A 25396-nucleotide genomic window follows, 5' to 3' on the forward strand; every position below is an offset into this window, starting at 1 on the left:
GCACTGATAGCCTTATCCTCCATGGATTTCCCTAACCCTTTTTAAAACCCAACCACGTTGGTCACCATCCCTGCATTTTGCAGGAGCAAATTCCACAGATTTAAATATGTTCTGTGGCTAGGGACTTCCGGGTTAGCGCCATCGGCGAATGGCGGAGTTCCTCCGACCGGAGGAACTGGCTCTGTGGAAACTGGGTCTTCCTGCCGCGGTGAAGGTGGGGACCCGCTAGAAATCCCAGGCGGAGGAAGCCTGGGAACGTGGGGTTCGGCAGGGCACCAGGAGCGCCCCCCCTACTCACCGGGAACCCCATTTTGGGGCTCCGGAGTGAAGTGGGGTGAGCGGCGCGGTGCTGCGAACTGATTGCTACTTTCACGGAGTGAAGCCGCACAGCCATTGCCGGAGAGCGCCGACTTTTTCCTGTGGACAATTGGATTTAAAACAAGTGCCCGTGAGTAGAAACGGAAAATTGGATCAAGAAATATCTTAATTTGGCACCGAAGCGGGAAGGTTCAAAACAGGAAGTCCCCCTTCCGCTTTTTGTACATAGACTGAAGCAAAAACCTTGTAAGCTAAAGCCTGGAAAGTCGTTAAAAAAGTTTGAATTTCCTTCATTTATAATTACTGAAACCCCCTTGGAAGCAGGAGAAAAGGGGGGGGGGACTTTGTTTGACGCCTGCAGGAGAGGGAGTGAAGAAAGATAAGTTTCCACTGTCTCTAACCTGGGAACGGGGTGTCAGAGACAGAAATTCTTGGAGAGGTTCATTGACTGTGAATGGAATACTTTGACAGATAGCTAAAGAAGAGAAATAAATTGATTCCAATGTTGCCTTTTGCATTCTAAAGAAACAAAATATCTGAAAAATGAAAGTAATTTTCCTTTGTTGGACTTGCCTTAAAAAAATGGATACAAATAGAAACTGTCTCCTCTAGAGGGAGCTTGCTAAATTGTTGCTGCAGTCTACTTGAGGACTCTACAGCTGTCAGATTAAGATCGTGGGACCAGTCCTTTTTGACCTTGACTAAATATGAGCTGGGAGGAAGTTTTGGTGCTTGCTTTATGCAAGACAAGTGCCTTGTTGGAACAGATGCATGAGAAGATGGATTTGATGAATGAGAAAATGGATTTGATGACTGTTGTGGTTAATAACTGTGGACAAACAGGGAATATTGATACAGAAACTATTCAGGGACCAACTCAGGAACCTGTATTGATTGGGCAAGTGCAGAAGATAATGGAGGAGGTTGCGGTTGCACCTCAAATAATACAAATGGAGAGACCCGAGGCCCTACAGGAGCATAAGCCGCTGTCTTTGAAGATTGAAGTTGGAGTCGGCCAGGGGGAGTCTGGAGCTGAGGAGGTTCTTAACTTGGGAGAGACCTCGAAATATGTTTTTAAATATATTTTGGACTACATTGATGACTGTGGGGAGTGGGACTCTGGGGAATGGGCTGGTTTGATGAAGGGAGACGAAGATAATTTTGGGTTGGAATCCCCCAGAGACCTACTCCCCAATGAGAAAGGAAAGAAATTAAGAAAGAGACCAACAAAAGACAAGGAAAAGTGCAAGTATAAACAAGAAGAAGAAGATCTGCAGAAGGGACATGGAAGAGACTTAAGGGCCTCGGACATAAGATTACCAGGTTGATGGACTAGATGAAATGGACAGTAAGGACTGACACGACCCGAGACCAGGAAGAAGAGACGTTGGTTGAAGATTGGAAGAAAATTTATAAAGAAATTATTTCCCCCCCCAGGGAATTAGCCTAAAATTAATTAGGGAAAATGTTGGAATGAAATTATATGACTCTAGTAGAAATGATATCAGGAGTTATGTATAATCGAGTATTAAGTGTTAAGCTTTAAAGTATTTTTTGGTAAGATAAGGTTAAATAACTTAAGGTAATTTGAATAACAGAATATGGGGAAAAGATGGAAAGGATTTGTTGAGTTAATTAATAGGTTAAATTGTTAAGATAAATTATTTAGTAAAAATTGAGAAAGATGGAAAGAATTTGCTGAAATAATCAATCAAACTAGAATACAAAAAGGGAGGTGTGAGGAGGTCAATGAAACAAGCAAATGGAAGTTAAAGATATGTAATATGGGATTTGTGTCTTTTTTCCCCTTCTTTTTTTATCTTTTTGCTGTATTGTTGCATTGGTTTTTATGTCTTTTTTTTGTTTTTTTCTATGTATTGTAGTGTTGTTTTTAATTTTTTTCTTTCTTTTCTGTAATTTTGAAATTATTAATAAATATTATTTTAAAAATAAATAAATAAATATGTTCTGTGTCTAAAGAAGTATACAGTGGTACCTCGGTTTTCGAACGTCTCCGTTGACGAACATTTCAGTTCCCAAACGCCGTAAAGCCAGAAGTAAATGCTTCGGCTTTCGAACACGCCTCAGAAGTCAAACATGCCACGCGGCTTCAGCTGACTGCAAGTGTCAGGAGCTCATCCTACACTTAAGTAGGTCCCTGGCAGAGACACATGCCCGACTGGCATGTTCTCTGCCTCCTGGTCAATCGTTCGGGAGCTTCAAAAGCTTTCTTCAGCCTGAACATCACAGCGACCGATGCCAACAGACATTGGCACACTTAGGGATCTGCAGAGTCTTTGCAGCTTGCATAACAGACCTCAGCAACTCAGCATTTTGGCTAATCTACTTTATGTACATATAAACACACACGGAGCACCGCAAAATGGCTCCCTCTCTCTCTAGCACCAGACAGCAAAGAGAAAAAGAACAAAGGACAATAGTCCCACTTCACGGAACACAGTAACACAAACATCCTGTCTCCGTCACTTCCCACTCTGTGGAGTCAAAACATATACTGTCATGTGATAGACAACAATCCCATGACTGCAATCATGGAGCAGGAATTCTAACAGCAAGATCTGGGGGCGTAGCTGTTGGCTATTGAGTTTTCAGTTTTTGAACATTTCAGAACTTGAACTGTCTTCCAGAACGGATTACGTTTAAAAACCAAGGTACCACTGTATCAGACTCTCCAAGTGTCTCCATTTTCCAGGGACACTACCGGATTTACAGAAGCCGTTCCAGTTTCTGATTTGATCCCAGAATGTCCTGCTTTTTCTTAGGACATCCCTATTTTCTTAGGAGAAATGTTGGGGGTATGGAGTTATGCGACCCCCAAGCCAAGACAACCTTTAGAAGAAATCTGAAGGCAGCCCTGTATAGTTTTATTATGTGTATGTGTGTACACACATACACACACACACACACACACAGCCCTTCAAGGCATCTGGGGCAGCCCAGTCAGATGGGTGGACTATAAATAATAAAATTATCATCATTATTATGGAATAGGATGTCCCTGTTTTCATTGGAGAAATGCTGGAGGGTATGGTATATTTTGATGCCTGTCCTGAATCTTGCAACACGTAGCTTCACTGGATGCCCATGAGCTCTTGTGTTGCGAAACAGGCAGAGAAACTTTCCTCTATCCGCTTTCCCCATGCCAGGCATCATTGTATACATCCTTCCTGCAGAATTTGCTCTAGCTCCTTGATCACTTTGCTTCCCCTGTTCTGAACCTCTCCCAGTTCTACAATAACCATTTATTAGGTAAGGTGACCTGAACTGTACACACTCTCACTCCTGGTCAGTCGAGGCCACTTCAGAATCCATGAGTGTACATGTGAAATTAGGATTTTTGGCCACCAGCATGCCTCACTTTATGCTTGTTTACGTTGAATTGCGTTTGCCTTTTTATGGCCTGTTTTGTCGGGTTGAATAGGTCCTTTTGAAGCAGTTTGCAATCCCTTTTTGTTGATCTTGAACAATTATGACCAGCATATGATGATATGCTTATACTTAACTCTAGATCAGAGTTTCCAAATGTTTCCATCTGTTTTTGGACTACAACTCCCATCATCCCTACCTAGCAGAACCAGTGGTCAGGGATGATGGGAATTGTAGTCCAAAACCAGCTGGAGAACCAAGTTTGGGAAACCCTGGTCTAGATTGTTTATGAACAAATTAAAAAGCACAGCTTCCACTATTGACACTTTGGAAGACTCAACTTTCTACATCCCTCTGTTGAGAAAACGGTGCATTTATGCCCATGCTCTGCTTCCTGTTATGCACCTAGTTCATGACCTACAAGAGGACATTGATTTTATTCTATGACTGTAGTGGGTATTGGCTTACATGTAAAAATAAAAGATAAGCTGTGTCTGGCATTGAGATTTTCCAAGCACTTCAATTATTGCATGCCAAGAGCAAAGAAGAACTTTAAAAGCTGGGCTATTAAAAATCTTATAATTTACTGCATCACATAGAAATGCACGGATTGTCAGAATTTTTGGTGCATGATGTATTGGGACACAACAGCCATAGTAATTTAGTATAATTTATGGAGCATGGAGTTGATTTTACAGGTGCATGCTGGCCTGAACACGCTAATGAAAAATGCTGTACTGGTGTTTTAAACTAATCATGCAGAAGGCCCGGGTGATGCATATAATGCTAAAATAATATGAGAAATAAACAGGAAGGGAAATCAGACCTCTACAAAAGTATCTGCCTTAGGGATATTATTACTGGTTTATCTTGCAGGATCATTGTGCAAATTACCAAGATAATATCTTACATACATTATTAAAATAGTCATTCAACAATACCATGATACTGAAGGTTTATAAACTTTAATGTTTTAATAATCATAGACCAAATTCATTATTATTATTATTATTTAATTTATTAATCATCTTCTGTATAATTGCCTCAATGTGATGTAAAACACAAAACAGATTTAAAACATTTAAAAACATACAAGGAAACGCAAGCAGATACATTGAAAACAAAACAAAAACCATACAAAATAGACACTCGTGGCAGAGACCAGTTTATCTAGCTGGAAAAACCTGTCAGAACAAAAATATCTTAAATAGTTTCTGGAAAGTGCAGTTAGTCAACATATGCAATTTTCCCCCCCCAGATGGAGCTCAACGGACCTCAGTTCTGGCACCTCTCAGGTGGGCACCATTGCCATTCTAAAAGAACAAGGGTGAGCTCATGGTGAGCTCCAGCTCCCCCTTTTCTAGCAAAATAGCCCTGGATAAAGGTGTCCCTCAAGTAAGCTGGTCCTGACCTGTACCATACCTTATATATTAATGCAATGGGTGGCGCTGTGGTCTAAACCACTGAGCCTCTTGGGCTTGCCAATCAGAAGGTTGGCGGTTTGAATCCCCATGACGGGGTGGGCTCCCGTTGCTCTGTCCCAGCTTCTGCCAATCTAGCAATTCGAAAGCACACCAGTGCAAGTAGATAAATAGGTACCACTGTGGCAGGAAGGTAAACAGTGTTTCTATGCGCTCTGGTTTCCATCATGGTGTCCTGTTGCTCCAGAAGTGGTTTAGTCATGCTGGCCACCTGACCCGGAAAGCTGTCTGTGGACAAACGCTGGCTCCCTCGGCCTGAAAGCGAGATGAGCGCCGCAACCCCAGAGTCGCCTTTGACTGGACCTAACCATCCAGTGGTCATTTACCTTTACCTTTATTAATACAACCACCTTGAACATGGCCCAGTAGCAGACTGGCAGGCAGTGCAAATTCTTCCAGCGGGGAGTTATATGCTGGGTGAAGTTTCCCGCCCTAAGGAAATTTCACCCTGCAAGATAGAAGAGCTGCCTTTTACAGAAATTGAACTAATTGCTGCTTTCATCTACTCCTGTCTACCTTGAATGAGAGAAGTTTCTCTTTCAAGCACCCATTCAAGCAGGGGCGAAACTAGGCTTTATTTCCAGAGGTGGAAAGAAGATCAAGTCCCCACCAGAGAAGAATGGCAGATCAAGTTGATGGATTATGCCGAAATGGCTAAAATGACTGGAAGAGTCAGAAATCAGGAAGACCAAAATTTTAGTAAGGAATGGAGAAAATTTGTAACTTATCTCAAAGACCATTGTAAACTTAAAATAGTAGGATTGGAATATCACTTGTAGTTTAATGGTGAATTTTTATATACAATTGAGATAAAAGTTTTGGATTATTATAAAAGATACAGGAGGAAATGATTAACAATAGGACCCACAAAGGGGAGGAGGGATGTCCAAGAGATTCCTCGGAATCTTGTTTATGTTGTATGTGGGATATGTGACTGAGAAATTTTAATCTGAAGAGCCAAATAAATAAATTTCGCCTGGGTCAAAGACCTCGTTTGACACCCTCATGCACATTTATGTACACACACACACACACACACACACACACACACAGAGGCTAGGAGCCTCAAGGCAGAAAAAAAGGCTAACGCACCCACCCCCTGTAGCTATGGGTCTGTTAAAACATAAAACTTAAGTTCAAACATGCAACACACATCCTGCATGTGAGCTTGGTTCCATTTTAAAGGGAGGTAAAAAATCCAATACATTGTCTTGTTTTGTTTTTATTAAATATTTTCTTGTTTTACAGAAGTAAGTGTAATGTCTCTCGTATTTTTTTCATGTAACATTTTTACAAATCTGTTTCATTTGGCGAGACATTAGGGGGAGAAAAAAAAAAGGGGTTGAGGGAGGAAAGATGGGTGGGGGTGGATTTCTATTATGCTTAATGTATGTAGGGTTTGGTGTCAGTGTCACTTGTGCTGTTCACTTGTGTTCCTTTGGTTGTGAGAGAGGTTGGGGTTGGCCTAGGGTGTGGTTGTTTGTGATTGGCTGTGGTGATCTTTGTTTTTGTGTGTGAGTGGGGTGAGTGGGTGTTTTGGATCAGGTTAGCCATACTGATTTGTATGCCGTTGGTGGATTATTGTCATTGTCTTGTTGGGATGTGTATGTGATAAAGGGGAGCCATACCGGGGTAAAGGCGTCTTCTTCTGTTTTTCCCTGTGTCAGTTTCAGTTTATTGGTTAATTTTTCTAACAGGGCTGTTTCCCATACTATTTGGTACATTGTTCTGGCCAAAGTGCAGCATTCAGGATAGGATGGTGTGGCCCCCCTTGAACTACTGCTTGTAGCACCAGCCATTATGCATTTGCAGCATCCCAGATACTCCTTTCACCTGCACATCAACTCATCATAATACTGGAACAGAACATGTCCCAATCTCTTTTCCCACACTGCCTGCGAGTCACGCAGTATTACAAAGGTTTTCCCTGAGTAGAAAAATCCGATAAGTACAGTAAAGACTGGTACAGCTGTGAAAACCAGGTGTTTCAACTCAAAACTGTTCAGCATTTGGAAGTGGTGCTCTTCTGACTCCTTGTGTGACACTACTTCATTTCCAAGAGGAGTCCTAGGAAGTCCCATTTTCCTTTCATGGTGGATTAATGGATGCTGAACGGCTACTGATGCAAAAATGGGCTGCAAAGACCAGGAAGATCTGTGGCAGTAGCAAGAGACCCCTGAACTACTGGGAGACGGGGAACAAAATCTAGGAGCAGCTTAAACAATATGCATTGTTTTAAGCATATTGCTCAGGAGATGTCTGCATAATAACAACAACAACAATAATAATACTTATACTCCACTCATCTGGCTGGTTTTCCCCAGACACTCTGAGTGGCTTCCAGGGCATATACAAAATTGTAAAATATCAGACATTTAAAATTTCCTGATACATAGAAAATTAATAAACGCTCTAACAAAAAAATAAAAAAAATAAATTTTCCCTATACAGGGCTGCCTTCAGAGGGGCACCATGCAGTTACATCCACAGTTACCTATAGCTGTAAAAAATCTTAAAAGCAGACCAGATCTTTTACACCATTGGAAAACTAGCCCTATTACCGTATTTTTCGCTCTATAGGACGAACCGGACCATAGAACGCACCGGACCATAGGAGGGGGAGAACAGGAAAAACATTTTTTTCTTGTTCTCCCCCTCTAAAACAAGGTGCGCCCAAGGTGTATTCACCCAAAGCCTCTGGAGCACAGCGGGAGTTACTACCTTGGAAGCCTGGAGAGCGAGAGGGGTCGGTGCGCACTGACCCCTCTCGCACTCCAGGCTTCAGTGAAGGCAACCCGAAGCCTCTGGAGCGTGGCGGGAGTACCCGCTGGGTTCCGGAGGCTTCAGGTTCCTTTCGACCTGCTTTTTGGGGCTGGTGGGGGGGAGCGCTGCTTCCCCCCACCGCCAGTCCCAAAGAGCAGGTCGGGGAACAGCGCACAGCGCAAAGGCTGCACGCAGCCTTGCCGCTGCCCCCCGAGCTTGTGGGGCTGACGGTGGGGGGAAGCGCTGTTTTCCCCCACCGCCAGCCCCAAAGAGCAGGTCGGGGAACAGCGCAAAGGCTGCGTGCAGCCTTGCTGCTGCCCCCCAAGCTTGTGGGGCTGGCGGTGGGCGAAAACAGCGCTTCCCCCCACCACTAGCGTCAAAGATCCCTGAAGCCTTTGGAGCGCAGCGGGACCTCGTGCTGCGCTCCAAAGGCTTTGGGTACCTTTCGCTGACCCAAAGCCTTTGGAGCGCAGTGCGAGTTCCAGCTGCACTCCAAAGGCTTGAGGCTTTGGGGACAGCGTATGTAGCCTCCGCGCTGCGCAGCGCTCCATCTCCCTGTTCTGGCTTTGGGCTTAGCCGCGCAGCCTCCATTCGCTCTATAGGACGCACACACATTTCCCCTTAATTTTTGGAGGGGAAAAAGTGCGTCCTATAGAGTGAAAAATACGGTAATTTCCAATGATATTTTATTCTTATTAGCTCCTCCAAGAAAAGAAAAGAAAAGAAAAGAAAAGAAAAGAAAAGAAAAGAAAAGAAAAGAAAAACATGTCCTGCTGACATCACTCTCCATTCACCCACCAATTAGGTGCTGCGGGTGTTATTGTACTCTTGGTAATGGATGTATGTGAGGCTTTGTGATGGAGCGCAAGTTCTGCTCTGCTATAAACAAAAGTTCAGGTACAGCTATTACACATATCAGATGCTACAGGAATTACAGGTGTGGGCAGATGGCGTAAAGCTCAAAGAAGTGTGAAATGGTTTGTGGTAGAAGAAGAATGGTGAGCAAATTTGTATGACTCAACAATCATTTCATGATTGCCTGAAGTGCTGTTGCAGACCCTCCAAGTGTCCCTATTTTCCAAGAACATTTTCCTGGATTTATAGAAGCCATCCTGGTTTCTGATTTGATCCCGGAATGTCCTGCTTTTCCTTAGGACATCCCTATTTTCATTAGATAAATGTTGGCGGGTATGGAGTTATGTGACCCCCGAGCCAAGGAGATAAGTAACTTTGCAACCTTTAGAAGGCATCTAAAGGCAGACCTGTATTGGGAAGGTTTTTGGGTTTTTTTTTTTAATGTTTAATGGTTTATTATGTTTTTACGTGTGTTAGGAACTGCCCAGAGTGGCTGGGACAACCCAGCCAGATGAGTGGGGTATAAATAATAAAATTCTTATTCTTAGTTAATTGGACGTCCCTATTTTCATCGGAGAAATGTTGGAGGGTATGCTATTTGTTGCAAATACTTGAACTGAACATTCTTTTGGTTTTGCTGCATTCATATGGGGCTTCTGGCTGAGGACCAGACATCATCATCACCATCATTTTGTCAGGAGCTTGTCCTATATTCGAGTAGGACCCTGGCAGAGACACATGCCCGACTGGCATGTTCCCTCCCTCCTGGTCGATCGTTTGGAAGCTTCAAAAGCTTTCTTCTGCCTGAACATCACAGCAACCGATGCCAACAGACATCAGCACACTTAGGGATCCGCAGAGTCTTCACAGCTTGAGTGACAGCAACTCAGCATTTTGGCTAATCTAATTTATTTACCATATTTTTCGCTCGATAACACACACCTGACCAGAACACGCACATAGTTTTTAGAGGAGGAAAACAAGAAAAAAAAAATTCTGAATGAAACAGTGGATGTATCATTTTTGTGCTTCATGCTGTGGCCACAGACATGTGATTTGACGGTGAGTTTGGGGTGACCCAATGCAAAGATCCTGAGGATCCATGTGGATCCATGCTTTGTAACCACTTTTTTGCACCATTGCAGCCCCAGGTAACAGTGGGTGCGTGATTTTTTTGGTGGAGGCTGTAGCCATGGACATGCTATGTGATCTGATGTTGAATTTGGGGTGACCCAATGCAAAGGTCCTGAGGATCCATGTGGATCCGTGCTTTGTAACCACGTTTTAAGTGGGGAGGGAAGGAAAAACATAGAAGGGACAGGGAGCACCGAGAGAGGTGTGCGGAGAAGCAGCTGGCTAAGAATGCAGGAGAGGGGTTTTACCGGAGGGAGGAAAGGAAGGCAAAAGTCCCCCCCCCACACCCACACACCCAAGCTAGCCAGCTCTCTCTTTCTCCCCCACCTGCATGTTGCAGCACCGGAGCACGGAGAGGAATTAGAAGGAAGGACGCTCTGCTTTCCCCTCTGCTTGCCTGGAGGGGAGGGGTTTTCTCTGCTCTTTGTTCCGTTTGAGCAAACACAGTAACAAACAGAAGCGGGTGGGCAGTAAGACCCTGAGGCAGAATGCAGGAAAGCAGCAGCTTCCTCTTTTCAAGGCTTCCCTTCTCTGGACGATTGATATTTGCCTGATTTTTGCCTTCACTCGCGCCTGTCGGCTCCAGGGACCACACATTCGCTCAATAACACGCACAGACATTTCCCCTTACTTTTTAGGAGAAAAAATCTGTGTGTTATAGAGGGGAAAATACGGTACATATAAACACACATGGAGCACTGCAACATGGCTCCCTCTCTCTCAGACAGCAAAGAGAAAGAAGAACAAAGGACAATAGTCCCACTTCACGGAACACAGTAACACAAACATCCTGTCTCCATCACTTCCCACTCTGTGGAGTCAAAACATACACCGTCATGTGATAGACAAAAATCCCATGACTGCAATCACAGAGCAGGAATTCTAACACATTTATACCCCACCCATCTGGCTGGGTTTCCCCAGCCACTCTGGGCAGCTCCCAACAGAATATTAAAAACACGATAAAAGATCAAACTTAAAAACTTCCCTAAACAGGGCTGCCTTCAGGTGTCTTCTACAAGTCAGATAGTTGTTTATTTCCTTGACATCTGACGGGAGGGCTTTTCACAGGGCGGGTGCCACTACCGAGAAGGCCCTCTGTCAGCGTGCTCCATTAAAGAAATGCTGGGTCCTAAAATGAGATTGCCTCAAATTTCATCCCAGGAAACACTTGGAAATTGCAGCTTACGGTATGTATAAAGGACTTCGCATGGCTCCAAGGCCTGTAGTTCCTGTGAGTTCACGCAGATTAGGATGCAGAGCCATTTTATTTCTGCACTGATCAACACAACTATGATAGGCAGAAATGATGCAAAATGAGTTGGGCAACTGAATCAGCACAAAGCAGTAAGGAAGCAGAGCAGCTAAATGAACTAAATGGCCTGTCAAAAAGAGAGAGCACGCAAAATAAGAAAATATAGAACTTAAACGTTCCAGGAAGTTTGCTTATGATTAAGGACCGAGCCAAAGTGCTGCAGAATTGAGATGGCTCACATTGTTGCAACATGTTTTCATGCTTAAATTGTTTTTAGGCACAATAACAGATGGGGAAAGCAACACAATCCATTGCTACATGCAAAAATATGAGCCACTGCTTCCAACTTCTTCTTTTTTACTTCTTGTGCATCTCCACAAAGTGACATCATAGTAAACTCAGGTGGTTATTTTTCTAGAAAAAGAGGTGCTAGAATTCACCATAAACACCTCACTTGTTGCCTTGGAATGGCAATGGCACCCACCTGAGTGGTGCCGGAACTGAGTTCGGGTGGAGTTCCGACTGGAAAAAGAGCCCTCACTGTAGTCGAAACAGAGTCAATGAGAAAGAAGAGGAAGACACTCAGGGGAACTTTGGTTTTGATATTGCTGCAAACCACAGTGATATATTTTTTAAGATACAGATAGGTAGCCGTGTTGGTCTGCCATAGTCAAAATAAAAAAATCCTTCCAGTAGCACCTTTAAGACCAACTAAGTTAGTTCTTGGTATGAGCTTTCGTGTGCAAGCACACTTCTTCAGATACACTGAAACAGAAGTTGCCAGATCCTTCTATATAGTGAGAAGGTGGGGAGGGGTATTACTCAGAAGGGTGGTGGGAATGGGAGATTGGCAGATAGCTGAGATGAGCCTGCTGACGACTCTTAACGACTGTAATAGGTCTTACAGGAAAAGGCAAGGGGTGAGAAGGTGAGAAATGGCTTAGTCATGTATAATGGGATAAGAATCCAATGTCTTTGTTCAAACCAGGTCTCTCCATGGTTTTAAGTTTGGTAATGAGTTGCAATTCAGCAGCTTCTCTTTCCAGTCTATTTCTGAAATTCCTTTGTAGTAAAACAGCTACTTTGAGATCTTGTATAGAATGTCCTGGGAGATTGAAGTGTTCTCCTACTGGTTTCTCTGTTTTGTGATTCTTGATGTCAGATTTATGTCCATTTATTCTTTGGCGTAAGGTTTGGCCTGTTTGTCCAATATAGAGAGCTGAAGGACACTGTTGGATGGCTCCAACTTTTATAAGTTTCCCCTTTTACCCACAACACCCTTAGTGAAGCATCACACATACATCATTTATACATCACAGCTGTGTCACAATCTGGGAAGGGTCTCCTGGCAGAAACCTGAGTATTAGGTTTGCCCCCATCCCTCCCTTGACCTCCACTTCACACCATTAAGTAAAACAAAAGGTGAGTACATATGTACATTTTCCTGTTCTCCCAGTCAAGTTAATCACACCCCTTTGTCTTGACCAAGATCCTAATAAACTGAGGTTGGGTTTACCATTGTTTCTGGAATGGCTACCTGTCTGGCACTCAAGGGCCAGGATGCCAACAATTTTCATCCAGGCAAGAGGCTGCTGAGTATGTGGTCTCAGGCTTGAGGGATTATGGCTGCCCACATTCCAGGCTTCCCCCTTGGTAGCCATTCCTTCCCTGAACAGAACAAAGTTGGAATGGCGCAATTCTGATGCTGGAGCGATTTTATATGACTTTCTAAAGCTTTCCCAATGAGCCAGTAAAGGTAAAGGGACCCTGACCATTAGGTCCAGTCATGACCAACTCTGGGGTTGCGGCGCTCATCTCGCTTTATTGGCTGAGGGAGCCGGCATACAGCTTCTGGGTCATGTGGTCAGCATGACTAAGCCGCTTCTAGCGAACCAGAGAGTGCATGGAAACGCCATTTACCTTCCCGCCGGAGCAGTACCTATTTATCTACTTGCACTTTGATGTGCTTTCGAACTGCTAGGTTGGCAGGAGCAGGGACCAAGCAACGGGAGCTCACCAAATCACGGGGATTTGAACCGCCAACCTTCTGATCGGCAAGTCCTAGGTTCTGTTGTTTAACCCATCCGCTTCCCTAATAAGCCAGTACATACATACATTTATCAGTGAACATTTGGTAATGTGCAGAGGAGGCCCTTTGAATAGAGGTGGGGGGGGACTGTGTGATGAAGTGTTTTGTGGGGACATTTGCAGGAGTGATTGTGTTGATTTTGGTAGTCGTGGGGGGTGTATGATATCGGCTGGAGGAGCAACACCCCCCCACCTTTCCATAAGTTCCAGTAACAATATATATAACTCCCCTCAGAAAACAGTCCAGTGAGGTCTACAGAATGCAGAATGACTACCGGGAAAGAGAAAAGTGGAAGGTGGCAGAGGGAAATAATAATAATTAATAATAATAATAATAATAATAATAATACCTTTATTGTTAACGTACAACCTGTGTACAATGAAATTAACCAAGCCTCCCCCCCAAAAAAACACTCAATCTCATTGCACTCTGTGTGCTTGTCGCACAAAACACCAACCCCGAAAGTCAGTTGCACTATATTATTTTCCGTTCAGCAGCCTAATAGCCCACGGATAAAAACTGTTTTTTAGCCTGTTGGTACAACTGATTATACTTCTAGATCTCCTGCCCGAGGGTAGAAGATTAAAGAGGTGCTGGCCGGGGTGTGAATCATCCCTGAGAATCTTTCTCGCTCTCCTAAGGCAAGGATCCCTTGCGATGTCATCTAGCAGGCTCAGGGGACAGCCCATGATATCATGTGCTGTGCTCACCACCCTCTGTAAAGACTTTCTGTCCATGGCTGTCAAGCCAACGTACCACACTGTGATACAATATGAGAGGACACTTTCTATTGTGGACCGGTAGAAGGAGGTCATCAATTGTTGTTTAACGTTGTTCTTTCGCAAGACCCTGAGAAAATGGAGTCTCTGCTGGGCCTTCCTAACCACCTGAGTTATATTGTTTTTCCAAGTGAGGTCTTCACTAAGGTAAACTCCCACGAATTTAAAGGAGGAGACTCTTTCCACACAAACCCCCCCCCCCCGATATACAATGGGGCTAGTTCCCCTCTCTTCCTCCGAAAATCCAACACCATCTCCTCTGTCTGACATATCTGCTGACATATCACTTGTCTCTTCAAAATAACATTCTTAACATTGTTTGCTAGAACTACTAGTACCGTTGTTTTCTAGAAGACACTCTGCCCAGGAGAAAAGCCTATCTTGTTGCCATTAGTTGCCATAGCAAAGGCTGATAAAGCGCATCGTCAACATCACATCCTTTCTCAGGAAAACTTTACAAGAGTCAAAATACAAAAATCCAACATTTAACACCCAGATTTCTAGGCAGAGCAGTTTCAGTTAAAAATGGTTCCTGCATGCTGCATTAACCACCTTTACAAGCGATTACGAAAATAAATTGAAGACAAAGGACCATATGGCTATGATGAGACAAAGGCATTTTATTATTATCCCCCTTTTTAGATTTTCCAGGGTATTTTGTGAAGTTCAGATCTGGCACAATAGTGCTCAGCCAAATGCACAAGAGCATAAACTTATCTAAAAAGTGCAGAGCTGTCCTTTGTTGCTGTTGTTTAGTCATTTAGTCGTGTCCAACTCTTCGTGACCCCATGGACCAGAGCATGCCAGGCACTCCTGTCTTCCACTGCCTCCCGCATTTTGGTCAAACTCATGCTGGTAGCTTCGAGAACACTGCCCAACCATCTCATCCTCTGTCGTCCCCTTCTCCTTGTGCTCTCCATTTTTCCCAACATCAGGGTCTTTTCCAGGGAGTCTTCTCTTCTCATGAGGTGGCCAAAGTATTGGAATCTCAGCTTCAGGATCTGTCCTTCCAGTGACCACTCAGGGCTGATTTCCTTAAGAATGGATATGTTTGATCTTCTTGAAGTCCATGGAAGAAGAAGAAGAAGAGTTTGGATTTGATATTCCGCTTTATCACTACCCGAAGGAGTCTCAAAGCGGCTAACATTCTCCTTTCCCTCCCCCCCACCCCCACAACAAACACTCTGTGAGGTGAGTGGGGCTGAGAGACCTCTGAGAAGTGTGACTAGCCCAAGGTCACCCAGCAGCTGCATGTGGAGGAGTGGAGACGCGAACTTGGTTCCCCAGATTACGAGACTACCGCTCTTAACCACTACACCACACTGGCTCTCAATGGGACTCTCAAGAGTCTCCTCCAGCACCATAATTTAAAAGCATCAATTCTTCAGCGATCAGCCTTCTTTATGGTCCAGCTCTCACTTCCATACATCACTACTGGGAAAACCATAGCTTTAACTATACAGACCTTTGTTGGCAGAGCTGTGCAGGCCAGCCCTAATCCCCATGCCACCACGCATAGCAGCACCAATCGTTTCCACCTGTTGGAAATGGAAGGAGATGGAGCAGTGGGCATGGGGATATGAGATGTCTGCACCCTCACACCTTTGACTGAACATTTGGAGAGTGTGACAACCCTTCCGTATTACAATTTATGGAGATGAATAACTCACCTCCACACAAACACAGTGTGTGTTTGTATACCTATATCTTAATGGGAAACCAAAATGCTTGTTTACAAAGCTATGGCACTACCAACCTTACTGTCTGCTTGTGAAATGTGGTCCACTTATAAACGCCATCTCCACCTGCTTGAAAGATTCCATCAACGGTGTCTCCGAAATATTTTACATATCACCTGGGAAGACAGGCGAACTAATGCCAGTGTACTGGAAGAAGCAAAGATCACCAGTGTCGAAGCAATGATTCTTCAACATCAACTTCGTTGGACTGGTCATGTTGTGTGGATGCCTGATGATCATCTTCCAAAGCAACTACTCTACAGTATTCTGAACTTAAAAATGGAAAGTGTAATGCTGGTGGTCAACAAAAGAGGTTTAAAGACTCTCTCAAGGCAAATCTAAAAAAAGGTAGTATAAACACTGATATATTGTGTCCTCCCTTAAAGAGGGCACGTGTTGCGGTGAGACCTGGAAACTGATCCCCTGTGTTGTGGGTAGGTAAGATTGGTCAGCCACAACACATAACTGGTAGGTCCCTCAATGTTGGGTGCAATCTGGCCAATGGGGCGCAGTCCAAATGGATCGAGGGACCGACATATACCCATGCACATGACCCAGAGCTTCCTCTTTTGGCACGTGCATTTGGAACACCTGCCCACCTCTCCCTAATTTTAGGGCTTTTGCGCTTGACCTTGCTATGCTGTTGTGTGTTGTCTTTCGTTGGGACAGGGGTACGGCAGGAATTTTCCCCACTTGGCTGATTGGCTGGTGCCATTTGGGTTTCGCCTGCCGTGTAGCAAATTGGCACAACTTGTAAGGTTGCGGAACGCTCTCACCATCCCTATGTGAAGGGTATTCCGTTAAAGGAATCCAGGGACTCAAGTGGTTTGGTCAATCCCTGAGAGGGGGTTGTGCCCGTGCCTGAGTCCAGGGGGACATCTGGGTGGCGGACATAGTCTGTTCCCGACTTTTGGCCTATGTAGGTGTTCACCCTTGGCTGACCTATGCTGGAACCCTGGGTCAGCGCTACCTGCATGACAGGGAGCTAGTCGAACCAGAGCCTATGCAACCAGTCACTTTCTGTAATCAATAAAGTTGTGGCCTAAATTCTGCCAAAAACCAAAACCAAAATTTGAGTCAAGTGTGAATTTATTTAGGGGAGAGGTTTCTGGGTCTGAACACGCAACTGGGAAACACTGCACTCCAATTGGAGAACAGCCTTTAGCAAAGGTGTCATGGGTTTTGAAGACGCTTCACCTCAGGACAAAAGGGAGAAATGTGCTAAGAGGAAGGCATGCTTGGCAAACCCTCACCGTGATTAACTCCAGCTTGGAAACCTATGTCCCCACTGTGGAGGGACATGTGGATCCAGAATTGGCCTCCACAGTCCCTTACGGAGTCACTTTTAAAACTGTGTTTATGGAAGACAATCTTACTCGGCTACGAGTGATCGCCAAAGAAGGTATCTTAATACATATATCTGGAAGTACATTTCAGCCCAGGAAGTCGGCTTCCAAAAAGAACATTACTACCTGAAAGGTCCACAAAATGTAAGGTCAACCGTAGCCAGTGGCGTGTGGTGAAATGTTTCGCAGGGGAACAGACACCAGCTTCCAATGGTGATGTGGGACATTGCACGTCTGATATTGTGCATGTGAGCATTGCGCCTTCCTCCCTAAGCCGGGCAGGTTTGGAAAGGAGGTTCCCGGCCTCTGACAGGATTCTGGAGCCGCCCTTTCTCCTTCCCAAATCCACAGGAAGGTGGCAGGAGGGACTTTGGACCCGTCAGAGAATCATGCCTCCCTCCCTGAGCTGGGCAGAAGCTTTTGGGGCTTTGGGAAAGAGACGCCAGGGGAACATTTACGGAACGAGCCCTTCAGAGGTTACAAAGGCTGCATGAAATCTGAATGTTTGGAACTAGCAGCACCCCTAGGAAAGGGGCGCTGCCCCCAAAGAACTGGCAGGATGATTACAGAGCAGATGCAATATGTGGATTTATTTCCAATGCGTGCGGGCTTTTATTTTTTGAAAAATAAACCAAAATTGTCTTTTTTGGAGACATTTCCCTCACAAGTCTCTTCCTGACCGCCTCCCCCAGGTGTCCCCTGGGCATCTTTCAGAATTATAAGAAGAGCACAAGGATGAAGTGGCCATTCTTCTTAGAGGCCATCTGGATAACATAAACATACAAGCAACTCATTTAATGAACCTGCGCATCTTGCCGACTTTATGAGCACTGCATTTCACAGCTGTGATGGCCACACAATCTAACCTCTCCAAGGCTCAGCGTAGGAATAATATTGATTTGTATGAAAAGTATAACATTTCCATAAATCTCATTCTGCCTGTCGGAAGAGTAGCTTTCTGATGAGAGCGAATCTGCACTCAGAGAGAAAGAGAGAACACCCAGGGACCACGTTGATGCATTCATAGGATCAAATTGGGTCCAGCACTGAATGAAAAGAGTCAGTAAATTAAGCTCAGTTGTCCATATTTTCTGCTAGCCCTTTTATTGCATAACTTAGGATGCTTTGTGGGTTAACAGGTAAGCGGGATCTGTGCCAGAAGTAAGGAGTTTCATACTCAACAACACTCTTGAGGCCTCTGGTAGAAGCACCAAGCTGTTCATATCTAGAGGTTTTCTTGGCAACAACAACAGGAAATCTGCTATTGTTTTAAAATGAGTGTTCAGTTTTTTGCATGATAGCTCCCAGATTCTGCACTAAGGATGCCTTCTGTGGCACAATTTCAAACCATATAGTTATCTACACTTCTTTGGTCAATGTGAGCAGTTCTGATCCTGCTATTGAACCTAGCTGATGTTACAAATAGATTGCCACGAACAATTCTGGACATAAAACCAGGCAGATGGAAGGTTTATTTGGATACAAAGAAGTAAAAATTGAGTTTGGTGAGGGTTTTTTTTTTAAAAAAAACAACCTGAAATTTAATTAAGCATAAAAGGTTGGATTTGTTTATTAGATCTCTATCTGAAAAAACAGCAACAGTATTTTGCAGGTTTGGCCAAGTGACTCCAGCATTCTGGCTAGAAATGAGACACAAATCAATGCAGCCTGCTTCCATGTACTGCAACGTTTTCAGAGCCAATCCTATTTTCCCTAAAGCTCCACATCACCACCTGGCCCATCTCAGACACTTAACATAACTCAGTGTTTATAGATTACAAGTTTGGAGAATTAAAGCAATTATTCTTCATGTCACACACAAACACAAGAAAGGAAATTGTGCAGTTAATTTTCAAAGCTGCCTAGAATGGGGCCTGTATATACATATATTTAAAATACTTATATTTGATTTATAGGTTACTCATAAGTTTCTGTAAATAGGCTTTATCTTTCCCAAATAAAAAGTTTTTTTTAAAAAAAACACCTTCCATTACTTCAGGAATTTCTCATCATGACCAATATTAAATCAAATCAGGTTGACAAGAACACACACAAAACACCACAATCTACCCTCATTCATAGCTCACTGTCTTGCACATGGTGACTAACGGAAGAAGGAAAATACACACTGCAATTCCACACTGTAGGTGCTGCATGATTTTTAATTGCATTTTTATTACTGTGTGGGGAAGTTTTTAATGTTTGATGTTTTATCGTGTTTTTAATATTCTGTTGGGAGCTGCCCAGAGTGACTGGGGCAACCCAGCCAGATGGGCAGGGTATAAATAAATTGTTGTTGTTGTTGTTTATAAATAAATTGCTGTTGTTGTTATTTGGAGCATCATACTTTACTTTAAAAAGGTCCATATAGTAAAAGCTATGGTTTTCCCAGTAGTGATGTATGGAAGTGAGAGCTGGACCATAAAGAAGGCTGATCGCCGAAGAATTGATGCTTTTGAATTATGGTGCTGGAGGAGACTCTTGAGAGTCCCATGGACTGCAAGAAGATCAAACCTATCATTCTTAAGGAAATCAGCCCTGAGTGCTCAAGGGAAGGACAGATCCTGAAGCTGAGACTCCAATACTTTGGCCACCTCATGAGAAGAGAAGACTCCCTGGAAAAGACCCTGATGTTGGGAAAGATGGAGGGCACAAGGAGAAGGGGATGACAGAGGATGAGATGGTTGGACAGTGTTCTTGAAGCTACCAGCATGAGTTTGACCAAACTGCGGGAGGCAGTGGAAGACAGGAGTGCCTGGCGTGTTCTGCTCCATGGGGTCACGAAAAGTTGGACACGACTAAACGACTAAACAACAACAACACTTTACTTTAAAAGGAATTCTACCCCTCCCCTCCCCATTTTGAATACAAATAATAATAAAAACAACCCAGAAATGGCACCTGGAAAAGGCTCATCAACCAGCGTTTGGGGGGAAACGCATGTCTTGATGTGCCTTCAGTGTTCCCATGTGCATGATCCATGCCTTAGTAGACAGACGTGAAGTATGAGGTTACCCACAGCTGACCTGGCCCAGAGTGAACGACACAGACATTTCCAGCTTGCCTTCCCCGAGGGAGCAGAGCCTGTTAAATTGATTGAACAGTTTTTCCTATGTTGTCACCCTCATCTCTTGTGACACAGAGTCCCCGTCCCCCCCGTAACAATACATGCCTCTAGTCATTGAAGGCAGCTGTCTATTTTTGTGACTGAGGACAATGCAAGAACCCAGGAAAGGTCAAAACAACTAATTGGTTACAGAGACGTTTCTCCCGATGCAGAAACCTGTGGTGAAGGAAGGGGTGTACTTATGAAGTAATCATCTTGACATAGCTGGATTAGTTGCTGCAGGTATTGCTGTCATTTGCAACTCTGAAAACGGTAATTTCTCATTCACTTTCCAAATGGATTAAACACAATCCTGTCGTACATCTCTCAAGGAGAACATTAGAACTATCTCACTGTAAACAAACGGCTTTGTCTTATCTATTTTCAAATAATTTGCTTTCCTCCAAACCTCAGAGAAGCACATTTCCCTCTTCTAATTTATCCTCATAACACACCAATATGGTGATCATAGTCCTCATTTTACTAGGCAGGAAAACTGAGGCTAAAGGATGTTGCCAGAGGGTTACGGTAGTTTCTGGTGAAGCAAGTGCACGGTAGTTTATTTATAAAAGATTTGCTGTGGAACATTCAGATGTCTTTCCTTAAGGCAGAATTTCTGCCCAAGTGACAGTTGGTTGGATCCCCAAAGCAAGGAGTCTTTCACTCAAATAAGATGCACTTTTGTGGATGCAAGGGTCTTAGATCTTAGAGTCTTCCACAAGCAGAAGTAGGGGCTTGGGAAATTCCCATCAATTCCCCCCCCCATACCACCTCCCATGCTGTTTCTCCATGTCCCCAGCCTTCTGGAGTAGGTTTTCAAGAGGCAGAGAGTTGCTGAGACAAAATAGGGCCCCATTCCAGGAGCTGAACTCATGGAACGCTGATTCAATCTTTTTTCTTTTCCCCAGAGCTCAAGTCTCACTTCAAAATCCGGGGAAATGAAATGAGTCCTCTCTAAGCTTTAAGAAACACTATAGAAAGACATCTGAAAGGAAGTTTTTAATATTTGAGGGAAGTTTTTAATATTTGATTTATTATTATTATTATTATTATTATTATTATTATTATTGATATTGATATTCTGTTGGGCGCCACCCAGAGTGGCTGGGGGAAACTCAGTCAGATGGGTGGGGTATAAATAGTATGTTGTTGTTGTTGTTATATAAGGTTATACAGTGGTACCTTGGGTTACGAACTTAATTCGTTCCAGTGGTCCGTTCTTAACCCAAAACCGTTCTTAAGCTGAGGCACGCTTTCACTAATGGGGCCTCCCGCTGCCGCCATGCGATTTCCGTTCTCATCCTGGGGCAAGGTTCGCAACCTGGAGCAACTACTTCCGGGTTAGCGGAGTTTGTAACCCAAAGCATTTGTAACCTGAAGCATTTGTAACCTGAGGTACCACTGTATGATCTTCAGAAGTCCCTGTTGGACAGTGCCAAATAGTGATACATATCCTCAGTGCTTTCTTTCTAAAAAAAATGTTTAGGGGTACTCTCATTTTGACTCAAGAAAATCACCAATTTATAGTTCAAACAGGGAAAAATAAATACAGTAATTGGACACAAGTACAAAGAACATGCATTATGACCTCATATTACACAGCTGACAGCTCACAGTAACTTCCACCTTGCCATGAAGCTGTGTGCACTAACACCTTCCTGATTCCTCTGATGAAGAATAGTTAGTAATTTTCCTACTCATATTGAAATACTGCCCCTCCGTGAGGCCAAACTTTCATCAGTAAAACACCACACATCCACATTCCACACTGCTTCACACATTAAACGCTCGCTTCTGTCTGAGACTCAGGAAACACCAGGAAAAGAAATGAGGCTGCCATTGGGGCTAGAAACAGAACTGACGATTCACCGTGCTAGAGAAGAAACTTTTTTAAAAAAATTAGTTTCTTCTCCCATTAGATTCACAAAATGTGTAGGGGTATACGTCCCCCTGCGCCCCCCCCCCAGAATAAAGCACTGCATATCCTCCCCCACTGCAATCCTGCCCACACTTGGGTCAAATTTTATTTCCATTTCCATTCAAATTTTAATTTTCTTTAGAGGCAGAGCACTCCTCTGCCATGCCATGAAACACATGGAGGTCTTTAAAAACAGTAATATAAGCCAACTAAAAATTGCCAGCGCTACCGGAATCTCCCACTGCAACAACTTTGGGGTTGTATTCTCTCTTGATACTCTGTGCTCCAATTAGATACTAGATTACAAAATATACACATGCACCCAATCAATTGTGAAAGGATATGAAGAGCTACATTGCCTCTTCAAACACACACACAAATTTCCAAGAAATGGATATGGAGCACACCTATGTTCAAGAGTCAGCAACCTAAGGCCCATGGACCACAAGCGGCCCACGGGGGTCGTTTAACCGGCCCATGAGCCACCCCCGAACCAAGCCGCCCGCTCAGTGAGTCCCTGAGCACTGCACTAAACCGGCGCAGTGTGGGCACTTGTTTCTGCGGCAGCAGAAATAGTGTCTGCGCAGATGCCGGAAATCGCCAGCCCACGGAAGGATCTCCGCTGGAGTGAACCGGCTCAGGCGAGGTAAACCTTGCCGACCTCTGCCCATGTTCATTTTGAAGGGAAACAATTCAGAGAAATACAAATGCTTTGCGGTTTTCACCCACCATTCCTAGCAACTTCAAAAATAATCTGGGACATTTGGTAGGGGCAGGGGAAATCATGGAAAGTTTCAAAGGCCTAATCTTAGGGACAGAGAAAATCAGTGTATATCTAAGAAGATGGCACTGGTCTCCTCTTCCATTACTTGGGAACAAGATGTCACTCCACTATAGTTTGATCCGAGTTTGAACAAGCATTGCATGGAAGAGGGTGATAAGTCTGAGACTTAAAAGTCTCAAAAGTTTGAGAGCCAGTGTGATGTCGTGGATAGAATTCTGGACTAGGGACTTGGGAAACCAGGGTTCAAAACCCCACTCAGCGAAGAGGTTCGCTGGGTGACTGTGGGCCGGGCACTATCTCTCAGGCTAACCTACCTCACAGGGGTGTTGTGAGGATAAAATGGGGAGCAGGAGAACCATACGTGCTGCCTTGAGCTGCATGAAGAAAAATTGGATACTTATGCAATAATGAATGAACAAATGAATGAATGAATTAGACAGCTGTAAGGCCTCAAGTGGATTGCCATCAAAGGAGTTGATAGCCAAGGTGATAGATATACCACCACGTTTTCAATGTCCAGCTCTGTTAAGTATAGTAATTTAATTCACTGAAATTGTAAATGATTGCATGCTTTACTATGTGTTTAAATTTGACTGTTTGGTAACTGAATTCTAGAGAGTTCTCTAGTAGTTTTCATGTAATTGGCTAATGTTACGGTTCCAAGGGGTTGCTCGTGAGCAAGAAGGCAAATATCTCCCTGGCTGGCTGCGAAAGTAAACTTTGTCTGTCCGGAGCGCCACTCACCCGTGGCTGACTCAATCGCTGGCAGAATCCGTGAGTGGGCATTTCTTGAACTTCCTCCAACAAAGAAGCTCCTTTATGCCCAGTCTGCGCCGTCCCTCTCTGCGTGAATGCCTTCTGCGCAGAGAGGGCGTGGGCAGTGGAGGACCCCTTCCCTCCTCGCTTCTCCCAGGCAAGGAGTCCTGGGACCGCCTCGCCACATCCGATGTCTGCGCCTCCTCTCCACTGGACCTGCGTTTATCCTCTTCCCTGGAAGAGGAGCTACTTCTCCCGATCCCTGGAGGCTCTCTATAATGCATCTGGCTTTTGCTCTCTCCCTCCGGCACTGATGGCAGTTCCCTGACAGCTAACACTGGACACATGGAAGGTAACCAGTGATTTTACATGCTTGGACAAGCATGTAAATATTATGTTCTAATTCATCAATAAGTTTCTGCAAGTAAAATTTTGGAATGTTAAAGTCTGGACATTTGTTTAATTTCCAAAGAAGAGTGTCAAGTCATATATTTGATTTAGCAGTTCGAAAGCACACCAGTGCAAGTAGATAAATAGGTACTGCTGCGGCAGGAAGGCAAATGGCATTTCTGTGCACTCTGGCACTCGTCACAGTGTCCTGTTGCGCCAGAAACGCTTTAGTCATGGTGGCCACATGACCCGAAAAGCTGTCTGTGGACAAACGCCAGCTCCCTCGGCCTGAAAGCGAGATGAGTGCCGCAACCCCATAGTCTCCTTTGACTGGACTTAACCATCCCGGGGTCCTTTACCTTTTTTTACCTTTATGATTTGAGCTTCTTGGCTACATTTGCACTATCCTTACTTCAACAAGCTCCTGGTACCCACCTTGCCAAAGCGGTGCTGTGTGGAGACATTGTCCAGTGTCAGCCTCCCAGAAAAGCAGCATTTCCAGTCTCGGTTATTTGCTTCAATAAAAGCAACAACCTCATAGTCCAGGTGAGCATAAAGGTGAGCTCCGCTTTATTACCCGGTCACTCAGTTTTATCCTCATCGCTGGAGACAGATCGCTGGGACGTCTCCAGATTTCTAAAAAAATACATCAGTGCTGCTCTCTGCATGAGCCAGGGGTGGGGGAAAGATGCTGGAGAGCTGAGAATCTGGCATCTTCCCAAGAGACCAATCACGCTGCCCCCATAATGTGCTTACAACTCCTTTCCCCCCACCCTCCAAACCCTTGTCTGGCACCAGAGAGAATGAAGCGAGACAGCAAGGCAAAAAGAGCTATGCCTCTGTTTGCGGCAGCAGGGAGCAAAACCCTCAAGGGCAGAGCACTCTGCAGACCAATCTATTCCTTTCTCATTTAAGCAAAAGGAAGATGCTCCTGGGCTCAAAATCCTCCTGTAGCATCCTTCTTCCAAACATGTGTGATGCCCTGCTGTTTTCGGCAGGAACTCACCCCACCACGGTTTCTTTAAAATAATTGGGGGAGGGAGAGGGAATACTAGGTCATAGGTCTTGGCCTTGAGTAAGATGATGGACTTCAAAAAACTTCAAAATAGTCCCTTGCCCTGGTAAGCTTCATGTCAGGTAAAATATGCCCATGTATTGCATGTAACTCTCTTAAGGGTGGGGGGTGGGGGATGGGGGAGGAAGCCTAGTAACAGCCTCTTAACTGCAACAGCTCCACAGCCATCTGTGCAGGGTACCCTATGTTCATAAGCTTAGGTTATTTCTGCTGTTTGGCAA

At 44.3% G+C, this 25396-nt stretch overlaps 1 protein-coding gene across 2 annotated transcripts in view; it reads right to left on the reverse strand.

Annotated features, from left to right (window-relative positions):
* MARCHF3 (membrane associated ring-CH-type finger 3) overlaps window positions 1-25396 on the reverse strand; it is a 165282-nt gene that overhangs the window by 121875 nt on the left and 18011 nt on the right. The window lies entirely within an intron of this gene.

Source organism: Podarcis pityusensis (assembly GCF_964106645.2).
Source record: "Podarcis pityusensis genome assembly, chromosome: 11".
Taxonomy (NCBI): Eukaryota; Metazoa; Chordata; class Lepidosauria; order Squamata; family Lacertidae; genus Podarcis; species Podarcis pityusensis.